The sequence below is a fragment of the Zeugodacus cucurbitae genome, chromosome 3, assembly GCF_028554725.1.
Source record: "Zeugodacus cucurbitae isolate PBARC_wt_2022May chromosome 3, idZeuCucr1.2, whole genome shotgun sequence".
NCBI lineage: Eukaryota > Metazoa > Arthropoda > Insecta > Diptera > Tephritidae > Zeugodacus > Zeugodacus cucurbitae.
The window spans coordinates 3,825,813-3,840,052 of record NC_071668.1 but is presented as its reverse complement, the minus strand read 5'-3'; the positions used below and the strand labels follow the sequence as shown (position 1 = coordinate 3,840,052).

Below are 14,240 nucleotides of genomic sequence, written 5' to 3'. Positions count from 1 at the left end.
TGTGTTAATGTGTTATTATAGTTGGGTATATGTGTACCTCTGTATATTTATATTTTTTTAATTTCTTAATAAAAGCAACTATAATAAAATTTTTTTTATTATTTTTATTATATTATATAACCTTTTCATAGCACATATAATATTATTTATATATTGAAATTAAAGTGTCAATAGTAAATCGAAAAAATTACAGTTTTGGTGAACATATCGGAAAGCCTCATCTTTATCTTCAGCTTTAACCTGAGTTGTGACCTACACAAAAGCTTATTAAATTTGCAGATATTTCGACGAAAAGTGCAAAAACTAACTGCGGTAGTATCTTTGACCCACTAATGCCGCTGCGAAGTTACTGCGACAACTCTTACATAATGGCTACGGCTAGCAAAGAAGCTTTTCTTTGTCATCACTTCATCAACAATACAATCGTTCAGAGAGAAAGAGAGATTTCCAAAATTACTACCAAAAATTGTTCTTTCGTCTTCTTGAACTTTGGGTTTCCATTAAAGCAGAAAAGTCAAAGGTCACAGTAAATACCTTTACAACTCTTTAGAGTCTCCGTATACGAAAAAAAATTTTACCGGCAAATTATTTCATCGGATAGATTTTGGAAGCTTAAAAGGTCTATATGTACCTGATACGGTCTTCTTTGGCAAGGAGAGGCCGTGTGCTTCATAGTTTTTGTTCATGTGTGTAAGTCAATTTTGTAGAGCCTTATTAAGCTCAGGAGCTATAAGCTTTTCGTATTACCTTTTCCATGTACATAAACCGGATATGCATACTACCAACCGTTAAAAGCTTTGTCTGCACCAAGTAGTCGCTTCTCAATTCTTTCTAGTTTATTTTAAGAATACTTGTGTTGATTGACTTGTGTTGATTATGTAGTTACCCATGAAGATGGTAGAGTTCATACATGTATTAATGGGGAGAATATGGAGGTAAGTCGTATACAAGACATGAGCGGTAGGTGCATGTTACTCAGATGTGTTCAAAGACAACATTATTAGATTATATAAGAAGCTTTCTTGTATGATTAAAAAATTTCAATAGAATTTAGATTATTCTGAATTCGACTTTCGGTTTCTAAGTTGAAAATGCAAATTGTACTATAATACACTTTTCGCACAGCAGTTAATAGATTAATTAACCGGCCTTTGCTCGATTAAAGCGCTAAATCAGCGATTGACCATATAAAAGAAATTTCTTATTTTTAATCGAATACAAGTGGATTTGAAACTGGAATGCAACTCTGCGTCAACTTCTTATAAACAGCAAAAACAAAACTGTACATTAGCTGATCGGTAATGGAGTAGCCGGCTGTGCGAAAGGCAAAAACTGGTTTACCAATTATAATTTTAATGTACTAAATTTATTTGGCTGTGCGAAAAGGCTATAACAACGTCAATATTATTTTGTCAAGTTTCTGACAAGGCATATAGATATTTCTCCTCTCTCAATAACTGTTATAGTTTAACTCTTTCTGTGTAGAAAAAATACAAAAAATACGCCAAAATATACGCTTCTTTATGTAAAATGCCGCCAACAGCGCAAACACACGCCTATCAAGCGATTAATTGAGCTTTCATTAAAAGCTTTCATTGAACGGCCATCAATTAATTGAAAGCCGCGTACACTTTTGTACTCTACAATGGTGATTAATGCACTGACAATAAATAAAAGGTTCCAGAATATAAAAAAAAAGCAAGCGGAACACAAAGGGTCGCACGCATAGATAACTGTCAGCCAGTATGCTCAATAGCTTGGATTTGTGCGCCCATCTCCAGTGATTTCGCGGATTTCTCACGCTGAAAGAATGCAAAAAAAACGATTAATTACCCGAAGCGAGTCGAAGTGCAAAAAAAATGGAAGAACGCCAAGAGACGACAGGTGGTATGTGGGCGTGACGCTGCTTTGGAGGGCGTGGCGTGTTAAAAGCTCAATGGAAATTAATTAAATATCTCACAACACAACACAAACAACAACAATTTCTTTTTTTATAACAACAACAAACAACTTTTGTTGGCCAAACAGTGTGAAATCGTAAAAATATCGAGAAACATTGAACTGATTGCAGGCAAGCAAGCAAGTAAAAAAAAACCGAAGCATGGACAACATGGTAAGGCAACAATAAATTATAAAAAAAGAATCACACAAAATGATAAAAACAAAATCAGCAGCACGTTCGGGCTGTACGTGGTCCCGGTCAATTATACTAATGCACTCATTAAGAAATTGAAAACGGCGGCAGAGAGAAATTAATGAAAGAGCAAAATCAAAAAAAATAACAAAAAAAAAACATAAAAAAATTGTAAGCGAAAACTGTCAGTTAGAGGAGGTCAAAAGGATTGCCATATATATTTCCTATACTCGACGAAGTTTGTAGCGAACGAAGAAATATGGTCATTGTGCAAAGTGCACAACAACAACAACAACAAGTGAATTGTGGAGAGCGGACCGGTAAATCAGTAGAAAATAAAAATAAAAGGAGAAACTAAAAAAAAAAGAAAAAAAAGCGAAGGGAAACAGAAAGAGGTAACAAAAAGGCGCTTAAAGTTGCAGTGAGTATACTGAAGGTTGTTGTTGTTGTCGGCATAAAAATTGGCTAGCTTTTTTATAAGGAGCTCTTATGGAAAAACCGAAAATAATTTGATAGATTAAAAAATTTATTTTAATTTAATTTATTTAATCAATAAAGAAAATTAATATTATTAAAATTTTTTTTTCAAGTTTTCTAAATTTATTTTATTTTATTTATTTAATCAATAAAGAAAAATAATTATTAATTTATTAATTTTTTTTTTAATTTTCTAAATTTTATTATTTCATTTATTTAATCAATATAGAAAATTAGTTATTAATTAAATTTTTTTTTTAATTTTTCTAAATTTATTTAATTTAATTTAATTAATCAGTAGATAAATTTAATTATTAATTTTAATTTTTTTTTTTTTATTTTTCTAAATTTATTTTATTTAATCAATAAAGAGAACTAATTATTATTTTTTTGATTTTTCCAAATTTATTTAATCAATAGTGAAGATTAATTATCATTTTGTTAAATTATTTTTTTTTTACTTTTTCTAAATTTATTTTATTTAATTAATAAATTAAAATTATTATTTTTTTATTTTTTTTTAATTTTTCTAAATTTATTTTATTTAATTTAATTAATCTTTAGAGAAATTTAATTATTAATTTTTATTTTTTTTTTTAATTTTTCTAAATTTATTTTATTTAATCAATAAAGAAAACTAATTATAATTTTTTTATTTTTTTCCAAATTTATTTAATCAATAGAGAAGATTAATTATAATTTTTTTTAATTAATATATTTTTTTTTAATTTTTCTAAATTTATTTTATTTAATTAATAAATTAAAATTACTTTTTTTATTTTTAAATTTTTTTTTTTTAATTTTTCTAAATTTATTTTATTTAATTAATAAAGAAGATTAATTAAAATTTTTTAAAATTTTTTTTCAATATTTCTAAAATTATTTTTATTTAATTTATTTAATCGTTAAAGAAAATGATTTATTAATGTTTTTTAAATTTTTACAAATTTGTTTAATTTAATTTATTTAATCAATAGAGAAAATAAATTATTATTTTTTTTTATAATTTTTCTAAATTTATTTTATTTAATTTATTTAATCAATATAGAAAATTAATTATTAATTAAAATTTTTTTTTTTAAATTTTCTAAATTTATTTTATTTAATCAATAAAGAAAATTAATTATTACTTTTTTTACTTTTTTTAAATTTTTCCAAATTTATTTAATTTAATTTGTTTAATCAATAGAAACATTAATTATTATTATTTTACAATTTTTTTTCATTTTTTTTAATTTACTTTATTTAATCAATAAAGAAAATTAATTATTAATTGTTTTTAGATTTTTTTTATATTTTTTTAAATTCTTTTTCATCTTTTTTTAGACAAATATTGAAGCTTCTAAGGATATTTCATTGCTCTTCTGCTGCTTACAAAATTCAAATAAATATTGAGCGTTCTAAGGATTACAGACATACGCTGAAAAAATGAAGGAGTCAAGCAAATGAAAAGTGTAAAACACAATTAAGCACTAAACAACAACAACAACACCAACTAGAGAAGCAAGTAATGCTGCGTCGGAACTAACGGAAAATAGCGTGCTACGTGTGCAAGCGTAGCTACTTTTTGCCGCTGTCAAGTACGATTGCCACTACTATTACAAATGTTTTGCCAATGCTGCTCGCCACTCGCCACTACACTTGCAACATGCAATGTGCAATTGCCACTGCCACTGCTATTAGGTGCACTGCTGTGCCAGCTGTCACGCGCCATTCACTCAATCGATTAGTGCAGTAATTAGTTGAGCGCGGATTAAAAGTTACACAAACAACAAAAACAACAACAACAACAACAAAGTGCAAGTTTGTGAGCAGAACAGCAGTTGTAGCAGAGAAGGTAATGGAAAAGCGCAAAAAGTAGCAGAGCGTAGAAAAAATTTCGAAATTACCGTCTAGTTGTCGGGGCGTACGCTGGCAATATTGAGCGGATCCAGCGTTGAGCTCAACTGAGCTGAGTATTGACTATTGAGTAGTGCAACTTTCAAATTACTGAAATTAAAAATGTTGCACACGCAATTGTCGCTGGCGGCAAATGGCAAAAAAAGCAAGTGAATTTGTAAGGTGATTTACGTATTTTAGATATTATAGCGAATGAATTTCTCACCTTGCTTTTTTGTTGATCATCTTCTTCTCACTTCTTTTCGTTGACTCACTTGCTTACAAATATTGTTGACTTTCGTATAAATTAAGGCTTTTTATGGCGCGCGATTTGCATTTGATTTGGCTTTAACTCAGTTTGGAGCAATTGAATGTTCATTGATGACGATTGGCTACTACATACGGGCACTTCGCGAACTCACTCTAGCACAGTTGGATGTTGGCTGGGGCCCATCATTGTGTCTACTTTATGTTTTTGCTTTCGTCAGCAATATGTTACCCGAATTTCAGGTACATATGTATCTACACATTTGTATATATACATGTATCTTTACGTCACAGCTGTTAAGGCAAATCATTTCCTAATTTAAGCACAAATTGCCTTTTAATGAATGATAAACACATGTAATTGCTGAGATCCTGGTTCCCTTAAAGCTTCCAAAGCTTCTAAAGAATGCCTTAAAGACAAATTGTACAACATGTCTCATTCATATAGCGTATGTAGCTTTGTTCATCTACAGATTGTTTTTGGTATAAAGATTGGTATTACTTGACATTTCACTGAATACGCAGGACGTCTCTATCTTCAATATAACTTGGCGGTATGAAAAATGCTCATCTTTGATCAAAAGGCCTCAGAATACGAGGGTTAATACAGTGGAACTTCTCTAACTCGAATCGCCACAATCCACAAAAAAACTTCGAGTTATAGAAATTTATTTAGTTTGTAATTTCGTTTGTTAAAGTTTGCTATTGTTTGGCTCTTGACGTCTATATCCCATGCCTTTGTTAGATGATTTAAGCAATCCATAAGTGTAATATCATATTTTTTGTTCGCATCCGTACAATATAGAGGGACTTTTTTGAAACTCTGTCTCGGTAGTAAAATATTAAATTTTGTATTATGCCCTGACCAAAAAGTTCGATTTATGGAAGGAAATTTGTGTGAAAGTTGCCTTCTATTGCCACTTCAACAGTTCGAGTTAGGGAAGGAAATTTGTATGAAATTTGGCTTCTAAACGCTATTGCCACTTCAACAGTTCGAGTTATGGAGTTATGGAAGTTCCACTGTATTTATATAACGGGTGTTGCCAAAGCTGTTTGGAGAAAGAAGCCAGACGAGCCGGAATCATCTAAGCACTTCTCCTCTAATGTTTAGTTTTGGACATACTGATGTTAAAACATCTTGGTATGCATACCTTCGCCGAATCTAGCGAATTACCTGGGATTTACTTTAGGATTATATATATTCGATTCCAACTGCTTTGTCGAATCGTGTGTGTAATTTTGATCCATTAGATCCAAGTCAGATCTCTTCTTTCACTTAGCAATCATAAAAACCCTAGTGTTTCAAAACTATGCTACTGTCCTTTAAAGTATGCTCCAAGAAGATTCGATTGTACAAATTTTCGAAACGCATCGAGCAATCTTTTTGAAATATATTTAAGATGGTGTCTTCTAGCCTCTTTAAATGTTACAGAAAGCTTTTCATGCGTTGGGTTGTGTTTTAAGGAGAGTTTTCTTCTTTGCTTAAATCTCAATTGGTTCCTTTTGATCTCTAATGAGAACACACACTTCATCGTAGAGTGGGTTGACATGTATTTCAACGAAATTACCAGTTTTGATCTCTCCAAACATATACTATTTGACCCTCTAACTTAATATATTTTATATCATCGTCAAATTTTTTCCATTTTTTTTTTTTGAAGATTTTTGACCCAGCTAAGCGTGACTGAAACATTTAATCTTTAAATCCTCTTTATGTCAACAAAATTGTAATAGGAAATTTATTGCTATGGCGAGATCTCCACAATACAACCCTACCTTATTGCCTTCTGTATCAAATCTAATGACTTTTCGATCACTCTTCATTGCAATTCGTATGTTATGCGAATAACGGTATGCCGCGAAAATGCGTTAATTTAAATTTTTTAAGTTCAGTTCATGAAACTCGGCGTTTTTAGCGCGATTTATTAATTTTTTAGTAACAACAAGCTTTTCATAGCTGTTTTTTGTGTTTCGTGTTTCTCTCATTGTACAATAACAATTATGTTGTTATATACTTTTATGCTGACGCCACAATTCTTCGTGCCACTAACGCTCCATATTTGTTTGTGTTTTTTTTGGCGTTTGTTTGTTTGTTTGGTTATGATTTTTAATTAATTTTGCAACCGCATATTTGCGCCTTAACAATTCTGCCTTGTTTGCACATTTGTTGTTGTTGTTTTTTCTTATTTTTACGTTTTTTGTTTGTCGCGCGTATTGGCAGCATTGCACGCCTCCGCATATTGTTTTTTGCGCGCGCGACAATTCTAAGAGTACACGGACCCGAAAATCTCCGTTCGGCCACAATAGGCTTTGTTTCGTCGCCGGCATATTTGCCGCGTATTTTCGCATTTTTTACCGTTTTTGTTTAGCTGTTTTTCTGCGCACTTTCCACTATTTTCCTACGTTGCTTTGGTGTTCCTTTTGTTGGTAGGCTTTTTGTTGTTTGGTTTTTTATTTGAAGCGCATATTGTTGTTGCTTTTTTTTAGTTCGCAACACACTTTTCATACTTTTGCCGCATTTTATGACCTTTTGCAGTTCGCTGCCTGTTCTTGTTCTCTTTTTCTGTGCTGTCGCTTTTTTTCCGACAAAAAGAATACAGTGGAACCCTTTTGTTTGCTTGCGACGATTCTTGTAATCTCATAAAAGCGGCCATGTTGCCGTAACTAATTTCTTTTATTTGCCATTTCTTTCATTACTTCTTTGGCTCATAACTCGGCACAGTGCCTTCGACCGGGTCTTCGTGGCGCAAATATGTTTTCACCGTCATTTCAAAATGGCGTTTAGCGCTTAATCTCATTACCTTTTTTCGCCTACTCTATCTTTCGCACTCCCTCTCCCCCTCTGCGGTTGCACGGTTTATGTAATGCAACATATTGTCACCTGCAAGTTATTAGAAAATTAATAAAGTTGCCAAAAATCTGTCCGCAACCGGTAGCCAAAAACAACCACAAGGCCTCGCTCTCACACATTCTCATATAGTTGGCTTATCGCCGGGAACGGCTGTCGAAAAGGGTTGCTGTAGCCCAGATTTTAATCTTAATTGAAAGTTTGTCTGCAAGGGAAGTCAATTTGTGGCAAGCAGCTTTATTGCTTTTATTATTGTTATTTTGTTTTTTTTTTCTTCAATCCATTGTATTCATATTTGTCTTGATGCAATTTGAAGGCGAGATCGCTTCATTGGATATAGGAGGGGTTTATGGGGATAATGTTGTTTAGACGAATCTTAGAAGAATTGTGTTTAGAAATCAATGAAAATCTTAAAAAAATCTCACTTTAAAGATAGTAGGGTCGCTTTGACTCACACTGAAAGTAGTTTTCTTTAATCTCATACATTTTACAAACATAATTAGAACCCTTTGACTAAGTTACTGAATATTGAGGCAGGGAAAAATATATTCATTATAAATATTTTTTCAAGACTTCTAAAAGTAAACCTCTTCTCCCTTATCAATCAACAAAACGTCGCTGAGAACATAAACATCTCGGCCGACAACACTCCATCTCACTTACGGTACTTGACTTATAATTAACTCTTTGTCTTCGCCATCAAGAGCACAACCGACAACAAACGGCGGTGTTGATGACTCGGACAGCTTCAAAACTTTGCAGACGAGTAGTATTATACACGAGTGAGAAAGGAATAACTGAAAATAAATAAAATGAAAAAAAAAAACAAAAGGTTGAGAATTACAATAATATTTTGAAGAGACTCTCATAATATAGCTATTTCATATTGCTGCGATTATGATGAGTTTGTATACCCAAAAACCAGAAGAAAGTAAAAATCATAAATTTAAAATACAAAAATTTTCTTAAAATGCTAGAATAACACAGAATGCAACTTTCAACTTGACCATTTGGCCAGGCAGCGCCTCCACTTGCTCCAGGCATTCAAGCTAAGGCAAGTATTCTTAATAAAATCCAATAGAACAACAATAAACGTTAACTCAAAGTAATAAGTAAGGAAGCGCTGAGATCGGTTGGAACCAGATACTGGATGCTTTCGCAATTTGTGTACTCGTATACTTGAAAAATAGTCAGCTGTTCTCTACTTTTTTTCTCTATATCATCAAATATGACTTAAGAGAGTTGTTTGTTCGATTCGCATCTTTCAAGTTTTCAAGAATTGAACACAGTTATATTAAATACCAGTTTGTTTAGAATTATAGCGAGTACCGAGACGGTCACTGGTATAATCTTTATTCAGGTCTGAGGTGGAAGTATATTAGCAGGTCACAAACCAGTGGGATAGTTATCGACTACCTTATGAGATCAAAGTCGGAATGCTGTATGCTTAAAAAAAAATAAATATTGACTAAGTGTCTTAAGTGGTTCTACAGACGTCTCAACGGTCTTATTCCGTTCCAATAGCAACTCCAACCAACCTCTACTACTCTCTGCAACATGATCTGAGGGTATAAAAACCACCAGCATGTGTATTTACTAAATTGCTGACTAAGAATTTAACTGAGACTGCAGAAAATGACGAAAACAGTGGAGCCGGCAAAAAGAATCCCCTCAGAGAATTGCAGAAAAGTACGCAACTTTGCTGCAACTAACAGCAGGTAAAGAAGTGAAAATAGAAACTCAACAGACATTTCGAGTAAAGTTCAGTAAGAAGAAGAACACGTAGAAGAAGACTGAGCGGGAGTGTACATGGCACAGTCTTCATGGCACCTGAGTAGCTGCGGGGATAAATAAAAACTGTATAACGGCATGAGTAGAGCAGATCTGCCACAATACAATAAGCAGGAAGAACGCATTTTTATGTATGTGTGTGTGTGCGGTGTTTGTAGATTCTTATTACCAAACTGGTGTAAACATATGAAATTACCGCTTAAAACTACAGGTGTATACCCTGAAGAACCCTGTGAGGAAATTTTGTTGGGCAAGTGATATGATAGGAAAAGGTATGGTTAGGTTTTAAAATGTCTTTTTAGAGGCTTTAATATATGACTGGGTATTCTTAAAAAAATTTACATTAAAATGTCTATAAGTCCAATAATTTAAATTAAAAGTTGCTCTAGGTCTCTATACCAAACATATTACAGCTAAAAGGCTTCTTAAAGCTATCGAAATGTATGAGTACCTAAGAATACATTTAGAATACTGACAAGTTGAACAGGAAGGCAAGTACATCGGCACAGACATTCCACCATTCCAACGAGGTTCGACCGTTAGGAGCGCAAAGCAGGCACAAAAAAGTGAAACTAAATTGTGCCGAGTCAACAGGAAGCTACTAAAAACTAAACGACAGCATAAATATGGTGTAAGAAAGAACAAAAACAGGCATTTCGAGTAAAAATATACAAAACAAGCAATAAGAAGCATCTTCTTCCTCGCACAACTATTGGCAAGATGAGGCTGGAAACATGTGGTGTTTATTAGAAAGGGAGTGGCGAGTAGTAGAAGAGGACGTTGATCGGAAATAAGTATGGATAAATGTGACTTGGAAGATAGTAGTAAAGATGGAAGAAAGATAGAACTGGTCCGGAATACACTAGTACACAACTAGACCTATTTTTGAATGTTTTATTTTACTGAGGGGAGTATGAAGGGGCATATAATTCAAGTTGTTTTTTGCGATTTAAATTTTAATTGAAATACACTTTTTGAACTCGGATGAGATTGGAATATTTTCTGACAGATATGTGACAACTGACAATTCAATAAACAGTTACTTGTCAATCAGCTGATTAGTTGGTCCAAACCAACTATTTTCACTACAGTGTATAAATACAAGAAGACATGTGTGAAGACATGCCAGCTGTGATAGCAACTTTTATTATCGAGTTGCAGCAGAGCGCCATGGACGACACACAACCGTCGGCTGGTCAGTTTAGTTTTGCTGAAGTTTGATATAAAAGTATACAAAGCAATAATCAGTTGAGAAGTGCACTTGTGCACATGTGTGTCTAATCACAGGGTTCAGCGTCGTGCCCGAACGAGTTGTGACTTTCATTTCTTGACTTGGCTCGGCCAGAGCCAACTGCTGCTTGTCATCAATGTTTGTTGCACTAAAATGTGCAATTTTGTTTTTGTTGTTGTTTGTTGTTGTAGTTGTGCATTTGTTTGCTAAGCTTGCAAGTTTTTAGTTGTTGATTAGCAGTGTCTGTATGTACTTGTAGCTATTATGTTGTTGTTGTTGCACTCTTCTTCTTAACTTATTTGTTAGTCTTGCACATTTCTTGCACTTGCAAGTTAAGTTAGTTCTTGATTGAATGCAATTTCCAATGTTGTTGTAGCTATTGTCTAAACGAAGTTTTTCAAGAAAATATTACTATATATCTAAGGTAGATATTCTCTGGCATATACGTATATATATTTATATACAGACCCTGTAGGAAACTTCAACAGTTCATTGGTAATTCAAATTCATAATTTTTTCATGCAACTGTTAAATTTAACAGTTAAATGTTCTAGATATATATAATATATTTCTTTTCCAGATTCCAAAACTAGTGCGAATATATTTTTGTTGATATTAAGTGCTAGAGATATTAAACATTTTTTTATTTTTTATTTTATGGAATCTACTATAGTTGGTCCGACTTTCCTACCGGCTATTTTTAGTTTATGCCAAGTTTCCTTTTTAACACTGAAAATTGACATTTTCCTGCAGACGACAGTCTTGCTTCCTCTGAATTCACTTGTGCAGTTAGTTAGTGAGCATGACAGACTGTAAGTCATCAAGTCAATCACTCAATTGTTAATTATTCATATGCAGTTTTTGTAAATTTGATTTTTGTTTTATGATAATATTGGCTTATGTATTATGCCACAAATGGAATATTTGTTTTATTTATGCATAATTTGAAGTATGTTGTGAGACAAGAGTCAATAAACGTAATATATTAGTATTAAGATGGGGTCATATGTAGAAGTTCACCCAAGTGAGGAAAGTTTCTGATTGCCATTCACTTGGGAGTGGCCAGGAACGATTCTTTTACATATGACCACAGCAGCTCACGACTTCCGGTTTTAGACCAAGTATCCCCTGGAGGCGAGCTAAAGTGAGAAGGCGAAGCCCGCTTCTGCGGTTGTGCACTCGCGTCTTGGCTCCCACGTCACTGTTGACAGTCATAACTTTGAAGTTGTAGATAATTTCGTCTACTTGGGAACCAGCGTTAACAACACCAACAATGTCAGCCTTGAAATCCAACGCAGAATCACTCTTGCCAACAGGTGTTACTTTGGACTGAGTAGGCAATTGAACAGTAATGTCCTCTCGACGACGAACAAAAATCAAACTCTACAAGTCGCTCATTATTCCCGTCCTGATGTATGGCGCCGAAGCGTGGACGATGACAACATCCGATTAGACGACTCTTGGGGTTTTCGAGAGAAAGGTTTTGCGCAAGATTTATGGTCCTCTAAACATTGGCAACGGCGAATACCGCAGACGATGGAACGATGAGCTGTACGAGTTATACGACGACATTGACATAGTTCAGCGAATAAAAAGACAGCGGCTACGCTGGCTAGGTCATGTTGTACGGAAGGAAGAAAACACTCCAGCTCTGAAAATATTCGTTGCACTACCTACGCGCTGGAGGAAGCAGCGGAAGAGGACGACCTCCACTCCGGTGGAAAGACCAAGCGAAAAGTGACCTGGCTTCACTTGGTGTTTCCAGTTGACGCCAAAAAGCAAAAAGGAGGAACGCTTAAAGCGGTTTCTACGCCAAATATATATATATATATATATATATATATATATATATATATATATATATATAAATATATATATATTAAGACAACAATTAAGTGCAACAGTTTTATTGCTTAGAAAATATTTTCCAGCACATTTGAAGACATCAAACTGCAGCTTAAAGCATAATTTCAAGCTTTAATCACAAAAATCACTCAAAAACTAAATTTAGCGCATTGTTAGAGCATTGAAGTGTCCTAGAATATTATTCTACGGAAAATTTTAGTGGGGGTCTACTCAGCACAAAATTTCATATTATCTACTTAGAGCACGCTAAAATACTGAAAACAAAATTCTATAGCAATCTGTAGTATACCAAGCGCACATAACCAAAAAAAAAAAAAATTACGAGCATGTTCCCCAAAGCCCGAGCGGTCAGTAAATTTATTTTGCGCCTCAACCACTAATATGTTAACAACTACAATGCTGACCATAATCATCGTGCAGCGTGCAAAAAGAATCCGCCGTGTGGGTGTGAGTGTATGCTATTTGGAGCTGTCTAAACATAATAACTAACAATTAGGCCGATTGTACTGGACCCATGTCAAAGTTCTTTTATATTTACGAAATCATTATAATTGGAAAAACTTTTGTGTTACATTTCACCAACAACAACAACACACACATACACCTATATTTAGTACTAACATATACTTTTTTGTATGAGCAGACAATGTACAAGCTCATATGTTGCATACCTTTTTCCCCCTCAACACCATTGCAAATGTTTGGGGAGCGCGTAAGCAGAGCAGAGCAGAGCAGCGGTCCTTTCAGTGCCATTAAAATCGCATTGCCAACGTATAAGCGGTTGCCCAGCAAATTAAAAGCGTACAACCCAATTCGACATTTATTGTTGGGACCCGCCTACTGGTGTGTTTAGTGGCCGTGCGCGCACACATACACACAGACACCCGGCTACAATGCAATTAAATTAAATAATACATTAACATTCCGGGCATGGCGGCGTTCAACAGCGTTCAAGTGGTTGGGGATTCCATTCGATCCAGTTAAGTATGTGTGTGTATAAGTGCTGTTCTCTCTAAAAATACGCTGACATTCAAACGTTTGTGTTGCAACAATATCAATGAGTTTGAGTTCGAGTGTGAGTTAAAAATTTGTTAGACTCACACCGCCAATTTTTGGCGACTAACGCGTGTTTATAAAATCCAGCTGCAAATAAACACATATGTAACTGTAAATATATATATATATATTTATATATATATATATATATATATTTGTGTTTTTTGTATCCCTCTGCTTATATGGTATTCAATTGGCGACGCGTTGGCCTATTGAAACTGGCCGCAGTATTTGTATTCTGTAGCATAGTGTAAAGTAACAAGCATTATTGTTGTTGCTTTTGTTGGCGTTGTTTGCACCAATGCCCGGTCGTTGACTGCTATAACAATAGAACTAAATATACACAAATATATTGGCGGGGTGCTTATTTGCCTTGGCAACTTATATAACTCACATCCTGAGTGTGTGTTTGAGTGTGCGCGCATTCGAATAGTTCGAATGTTTGTTGTTGCTAAAAATCAATTATTTCATGCGACCACAGAAACAATAGCAATAGTAAAGTAATTGACATTTGTAGTAGGCTTACAGAAATCGTGGAACGCAACACTAACATTACGAAGCAATATTTTAAAGCTTTAAGTAAAGTGCGCGAAAAAGGCACTCTAGGAATTTTCTTATACTATAAATTCTCAATTGTTCGTAGCAAGTGTAATTCACAAATAATATTAAATATTTTTTCCAAAACTTGGTAA

At 33.7% G+C, this 14,240-nt stretch overlaps 1 protein-coding gene across 1 annotated transcript in view; it reads right to left on the bottom strand.

Annotated features, from left to right (window-relative positions):
* The window catches only part of LOC105213051 (ral GTPase-activating protein subunit beta), an 81,532-nt gene that overhangs the window by 19,429 nt on the left and 47,863 nt on the right, over positions 1-14,240 (bottom strand). The gene's annotated exons all lie outside the window — the stretch shown is intronic.